Here is a 7728-nt window from a genome sequence, read left to right as displayed (position 1 = left end):
GAGAGGGATTTGAAGCAGGATCTCCCACTTCTCAGGTGAGTACCCCAAAACTGGACTAAAGGTTATAAGAGAGGCCACTGTCTCTCCCTTCTGTCCAGCCATTCTGCATGTGTTAGGTGTGAGCAAGCCTACCAGATCAAACCCACAAGTGAGATAGGTGTTGCCCTGCCTATCTTCACCTGGTTTGAGGATCCAGCTGGGTCTTAGGCTTGTGACAGGCATCTGGGTACTTCCCTAAGGGAGCAGTGTGCATGCCCAGAGGCAGAACCCTAGGTGTCTAGAGGACTTTTACTGCAAAAATATAGGAACTGAGTGAATTAAGGCACCTACAGAATTAGGAGGCAGCTGAGCAGAGGTTTTGGGGATCACAGTAGTGCCTAAATTTGGGACTTAGGTGTCTTAGTCTCTTTGTGTATCTGGGCTTCAGTCCTGATTCTAGTGGACCATGGGCCTGATTCTTCACTGCCCTTCCCCTTATGTAGTCACTGTGCTGTGTGTGTAAAATGACCCCACTCTGACTTGGTAGCACTTTGCACAGGTTGGTGTGAATGACAACAAGAGGAGCAAGGCAGCGGAGAATCAGACTAGAAGTGTCTGTCCCAAATCACCACCTCAGCTGACATTAATTGGCAAATTGCTAGTAGCCTCAGCAGAGAGGGTAAGGACTGAGTGAGTCCTAGAGAGTGAACTCCCCTCTCACCCCATCCACAGTGGTCCTTCCACCTTAGGGGAAGGGGCATGGGAAGGGCAGTGTGACAAGGAAGCTTTGTACTGTGTGTGTTCTGTGAATAAATACAGGGCTTTGTTCTCCAAAATGACTTCTCACCAGCACAGAACTTAATGGGAAAAGATATATACATCTGCTTTGTAAGGATTGGGCTAAAATGCTCAGCAGTAAAAGACTTGATATCAACAGGCAGGTTATCAGTAGGTTTCAGAGTCAACATCTCTGTTTTAGTGAATAGGGACAGCTCACACCTCTCTCTGAGCTATTGTTTTTTTGCAGACTTAGAAAGATAGCACTGCATCAGCTCCCATTCAGAAGGGTTTTTTTCATAAAGACTAGAACTTTTTTTTTAAATGAAAGCTTAGGCTTAGGAGCAAGACGTGAATTCTGTGACAAAACACAGAAGACACAGGGTTCTGTGTGTAGAGGACCTCTTTTCCTTTTATCAGGAATCTGTTCTTCCTTTCAAAGCACTTACTCATCATGAGGTCATAGTTGAATTTGGCTTATGCTTTTCCTCTCACTGTTTTATCTTTCACTTCTGTCTTGCTACCTAATGCTGAAAGGAGTCTGATGAAATTTAAACAGACATTTGCTGGGTAGTGAAGGTTTTGTTTTTTCTCTTCTGACGTAAAATCTGAGCACACAGCACAGTCATCCGAACAGCTGTTTGGAGTTGTGAGCCAGACAGGCACTGGCTTTTTCTGCTACTCAGTAAGTGACTCATAGTTTCTGACTCTTCGGCTCCTGTGTTCTCTCACAGGAGGCAACAGGTTTTGTGCGTCAGTGCTGCAACCAGGTATTCCAGATTAATGCAGAGTTATCTCAAATACTGCTGTTTCTCATCAGGATGATCCATCAGTAGCCTGTTTAAGCATGCCACTGCTGACCTTAGGATAGTGAAACAGGCAGGCATGCAAAGAAACATACACACACAACAAGATGCAGACAAAAGTCCCACTCGTATAACCAGATTTATATATATTCTGTTTCTATTAAATTCTGTGCTGGTAAAAAGTTGTTCTGGAAAGCTAAGCCCTCTGTTTATCCACAGAACTAAGACACATCACCTTGGCAGTAAGGAAGGAGAGTTGTATCTATCTGTTGCATCTCCCTTGCAGATTAGTCCACTCAAACCCTGGATCCTACTGGGTTAGCACATTAAAAATAGTAATAAATAAACCTTTGCATTATTCTAGCTCCCTCCATGCTTAAGGAACCCAAAGTGCAATCCGAGCTACACACAAGTATCATCTTATCTGCCTCTGGGGTAAAACTCAGAAGTTACATAACAGGTTAGTATGGAAAGTGGAGAAGACTATTGTATCCACTTGCAACTGTAGGGAGAACTTAAGGAGACAGAATCTGGACAGGACACTTTGGTTAACTATCCCATCCTGCAAAAAGGGCCTTCAGAGACCTTGGTTTTACATCTCACATGAAACATGGCACTTGCAGCAGCGGAGCGGAGGTATTGATTCAGTACTGACCAATAGGTGGGAGCACCAGCCATTGATTAGCACTTTCCATGTCACTTGGGTATTTCCTGGAGGTCTCCCATTTATGCACTTGAGAGACTCACAATGATGCTTCTCAGGGGTACGTAGGGTTGTGAGGCACCTTGCCACCACTTGTCTTTAACATGAGGAAGCCTTGTCTGTGCCTGCCAGGGGTCAGGTCGCTGATTCCATCAGCCACAGGCAACACAAGCCGCCCCTCTAGGCCTCACAGGCCCCACTGTCACTCTACAGGTTAGCAATAGGCACACTCCAACTCTGAGGCCCTCCAAGTGTCCCCCTGGAGTGCCCAGCCCCTGGTCCAGTGAACGCTCACAGTATTCATCCATTTGCTGCTTCCAAAGAAACAGTATTCCCCGTCTTCCCAATTCCCACACAGATCACCGCTCTGCTTTACACACACAGCACTTAGAGATGTTTATAGTGAAATCAATATAAGTTCATTTAACAAAGCATAGAGATTCAATAGTAGCAATTAGAAGTATTGGAACCAAAGGGTTACATATAAAATAAAATCATAATGCAGATTCTAGAGCCTAGACCTAATTAACACAATACTCTTTTGTCTGTCTAAGCATTACTCACCAAAATCCTTGCACATTGATTTACAGCCAGGCTGGCTGTGACCCCCTTTCATAAGACAGACATGCCGAGGTAAAGGATTTCAGCATGTCTCTTTGCTCTCCAGACCAATTCTTTGTCTTTATTCATAAGCAGGACACCCCCTTGCTGTATGTTTCTTCCTGTAGATTTCCTCTCTTACAGATTTTGCAGTTTCACAATTCACACCCAGCTCAGTATACAAATAGGCATACAGTGTGAGGCTGAAGGGACACGCCCATCCCACGGACAGCAAGCCTAACAAGTGTCCCTGCGCTCAGGCAGTACCTGAAGAGCATAGTCTGCTAGGAGAATGAGGAGCTTAAAAAGGTGAAGCTGGCCACAGACCAAGGGGAGAAGTTTACCCAAGAAGAGACGCTGCCAGCCTAAGGCAATGACTAGCTTTCCCTCTTCCCCCCGCCCCTGATTAGGGCAGACAGACACTGCAGCCCTGAGAGGGGCTCTGGATGTCTCCATGAGTGCCCTGTAGCTGGACCTGAGGCGCAGTGCCAGGTAATTAGACTTAGAAAGGACCCTGGAAGGGAGCTCCACTCCTGCAGGGAACCAAGAGCTTGCCCCGGAGTCTGGTTGCCAGAGAAGACCAAGGGGCAAGAAACTTAGAGGTGACGCCTGAGCCCAGGCTGAGAGCCAGCCAGCTACAGAGGCATACGATCCACAAATGGTCAGACAGGGCGATAGGTGTCAGTTACCTCCTGCCTGGAAGGAATCGCAAAGGCATTAAGAGCATAATTTTCAGTATAGATACATAACTTCTTAAATATGATCCATACATACATTTTGCAATGATTATGCTGATCAATGGGCAACTGTCTCTCAGGAGAGACCTCAAGTGCCACCCATGGATGAACCATTGTGAAGATATCTGACCCAGGGGATCCCTGTACAACCCTATGCACCCCGTGTGTCCTCTGCCAGGTGGCATTAAGGAGTCTCTGGATCACACTCACCACCTGTTTAGAGTCTGAGCTCTGACTGGCGAAATGGATAGTCAAAAGGCAGGTTGGTTGAAGAGAAGACACTGGCATTAACTGCTCAAGCACCCAGCTGAGCCTGAGAATGCTTCTAGAAACCTCTAGTTCACAGTAGGCATTATCACAGCCTTAACACAAGCATTTATTCACATATTATCTTTCCATAACATTAGTGTAGCCATTCCTGTGCTAGTAGTGTGATAGCCTTCCTTGCAACCAGTTCACAGTCTCAGGCAGAGTATGGCTGTGAGCATGGGAATGATCTGGGGTTTGCACATCCAGTGACACGCTTTCCTGTCAAGCAATGGTTAAAAGAAAATCTGCAAAAGGATTTAACTGCCTTATGCTGTGGTGCTGACAGATGCCCTGAAAATCTGGAAACACTGATTTATCTTAAAATAGTCTTTTCCCCCCTCTTCAGTTTGATCCTCTGTTGTGTGGACCGAACTTCCTTGGCATCAACTATGCTGCTGGGACATCATCTCAGTGCATGTATCTGCCACAGGCTGGCATACTGATCCCAGGGCACATATTAGGCATAAATAAACCCAAACACTTGGACTACTTACAGATGCCAGCTTTCCTGCAATGACAGCACCACTGTTCAAGCCACAGCAGTTAGGGTTATGTCTTGGTCCCCATTACAACCTCTCACACCCATTTTAAATGGACTTGAACCTTGGCAATAAAAAAATCTCACTGGGTGAAACTAATGTGTAGAAGTTCTCAGCTTAAGAAAGGTCTGGGAATGTTTAAGCAAGAAGCTTGGCCACTCTTCAATAGCAGGTAGGATAGTGGCTCATATCACTCATGTTTTTTGGGAGGATATCCCTTTTCCATGCTGGGAACACTCCCCCCTACTATCTAGTTGTGACCCCCGCCCCAGGTTTAGCAATATGGAAAGAAAGAGCAGAGTGGCTGTGATCCACTGATACCTTTTTGTGATCACCTGGTTGAGAACTTCTGAGTTAGAATAATTTTACACATTCTTAAATTCTAGTCTCGACTCTTCTGCTGATTCACTGTAGGTATGGCTTCAGAGCAAAAAACACCCTCAGTAATGAGTCTCAGAGCCTCGGTCAGCTGACTCAAGCTCGCACTATGGGGCTAAAAATAGCAGTGTAGACATTTGGGCTAGGGCTGGAGCCTGAGCTCCGAGACCCACCCCACTCACTGGTTTTCAGAGTGTGGCCTTGCACAAGTCATATGGAATAACATTTCCAAAAGTGGTCTCTCATGATGGATGATGCAATTTCTGGTTGCCTGATTTAGGGTACTTAGGGTGTGGTAAGTTGCACACACAAAAACCAAGGCACCTTGAATCAGTGGCATTTTAAAAAATGTGAGTCTTAATCTCTCTGGGCCAGATTCAATTTTGCTGTAAGCGGAAGCAACTTGGGTTGATTTCAAGTAGGGCCAAAGTTGGCCCCCTGTGTCTGTTTCCCCTCCTGTAAAATAGGGATAATAATACTTACTTCGCATAGTTCTCTGGATTGTTGTGAGGATAAAATAATGGGCCTGATTCTCAGTTACACTGAGGCCCCCATTGCAACTTAGGTGACTTAAAGGGGTGGAAGTAGTATAAGGGCTTTCTGACTACACATTGTCCTATGGCCATTCTGTGCTTCTCTTCCCCTATAAAGGGAAGTGGAGTGTAAGTCTGAGCAGCCTAGAGGCTATTCTAATTTACACCAGGGCTGGGCAGGACCTTGCCTGCCCCAGAATATATGGACTACAGAGCTGGTTTAAAGCCACCTTTGCTCCCTCTCCATTCTGTAACAAATACAGGAACAGAGTAACTGATGATAATTGGATTCAAGGTTTGTAAAGCACTTTGAGATGAAACGGCTAAGTAATGTAATTATTATGCTATAGACATAGACGAGCTGCATTCAGACGTCTTCTCTCAGGACTACATAGCAGTCTGACATTCTTCTTTCCCCCATCTGTGGAACACAGGAGGCCTATGTGTGTAGGAAGAGTAGAATATCAGAGCTGAGATCTACCATGTGCACACAAGAGGGGACCTCCTGACCTAATTGTATGACCCTCTGTGCCTCAGCAAAGTGGCAGATCTTTCTAAGGGCAGGAATAGATTCCTATCTGAGCGGGAGTTCTGGGACATGGTGGGTGTCTCGCCAACATCCTAGGAGTGACACAGCTACAACTACACTGCATACGACACTGAATTTGTGTGTCACTTGTCTTTGCTTTCCTGAGGCAAAGGATACTGTTTCAGGGAAAACCAGTGGAAGGTGTTTTAGTTAAACATAGCCACTCTTTCGAGGGACCCCTGGTAACATAGCCACTGCTATTTGTCCTAATCCAAGCAGCAACTGCTTTGTGTCACTTCCTTTTCCTGCACAAAGGCCTGGGGGAGCCTGATGCTGAACACTGCTGAATTGTCTCACAGGTACAATCCCATTCATTAGGGAAGACATGGGAATCGGTTGGAATTGCCGATTAAGTGCCACAGTTGCTTTTCAGTAGACTGCAGTGAGCTGGATCATTCCCTCTCTCATGCCAGGGGTCCACCAGCACTGTCTCACCTCTGCCTGCTGAGGGCAGGGATGTAGACATGCTGGAGGCTCTGGTGAGCAAAGTAGAAAGCAGTTCTGAGCAGTGCACTGGCAGTGGCAGAGAGAACCCCCACATTGTGGGCAGCAGTGTGGGCACCATCAGAGGTACACCCACCAGCCTCCGGCTACTATGGCATCCCCACCGCCAAACCGTGCAACCAAGTGGTATGAACAAAGTGCTCTGGCAGTTCCTGAAGAAGAGGTAAGTGAATACGGATACGCGGATCTGTGCAGAGCTCCACACAGCCCGGTCCTGTCCTGGAACATTACACTGACCTGGGGCTTGAGGATATTTTGCCCATGTATGTATTTATTTAAGTCACCATGTAAATTATGTGAATAAACCATGCCTACAAATATATTTCTGTAGGCAGAGATGTGGCCTAGTTGTCACAGCCCAGAATGGAGCAGTAGGAATCATTGGGTTCTAATCTAGCTGCTGCTTCTTAGCATATGCACAACAGGCCTCCGGTGGCACATGACCAAGATTCATCACCAAATTTAATCTGCTAGTTGGATCATTAGCTTCCCCAGCCCGGGCCGAGTAGTGATGGGGAGTGCATCATGAATGCTGATCCATGACCCCCGTAATCTAGCTGTAACATCAAATCTCTCGACAGCTTTGGGAAAGTCAATTGACCATTCTTGGCCTCAGTTTCCCCATCTATGAAATGGAGATAATACCCTTGCTCTCCTCAAAGAATATTTGTAAAGTATCTAAAAGTGAAAAGAGCTATTATGAACGTGAAGCTATTTTTATTATTGGGGTCAAAGAGGAGAACCAAGCACGGAGATGAAGCTTTTGAAACATAGGTTCCCTTTAGTCTTTAGCACACAGTGCTTATTATAATCTAATTTGACTAAAATAGGATTAATTTTATAATGCTATAATGTCATTTGCATGGTCCCTTTACGTATATTATTGTTACTATGCATTAATGCAATACCTTGGAAGAGCTTTAAGAAAAGGAGGATGTGAAAGCTCGGTGAATCTCTGGTATTTTGCAGTGCATACTATTTTATGCTCCTTTAGACTTCCTATGGGGTATACTAATATGGTACCTGTACATAATAAGAATACTTCCAAACCTATCTCAAGTTCCATAGCAGCATGGTCTTCTAGACAAAGCTCTGGACTCTGAGTCTTTATCTCTTTCCAATTTTAGCCTGAAATGTATTTTTCTCCCTTATCTCTATTTCCTAATTTTCTTTGCTGTTTCTTTGTAACTCTTTGAAGCATTTTGTGGTACAAGACGTGATCCTACAGACACTTAAATAGGTGCATAACTTGACTTATGAGTAGCCCCACAGTG

Source organism: Natator depressus, chromosome 1, assembly GCF_965152275.1.
Source record: "Natator depressus isolate rNatDep1 chromosome 1, rNatDep2.hap1, whole genome shotgun sequence".
Taxonomy (NCBI): domain Eukaryota; kingdom Metazoa; phylum Chordata; order Testudines; family Cheloniidae; genus Natator; species Natator depressus.
This window is presented reverse-complemented; position numbering follows the sequence as displayed.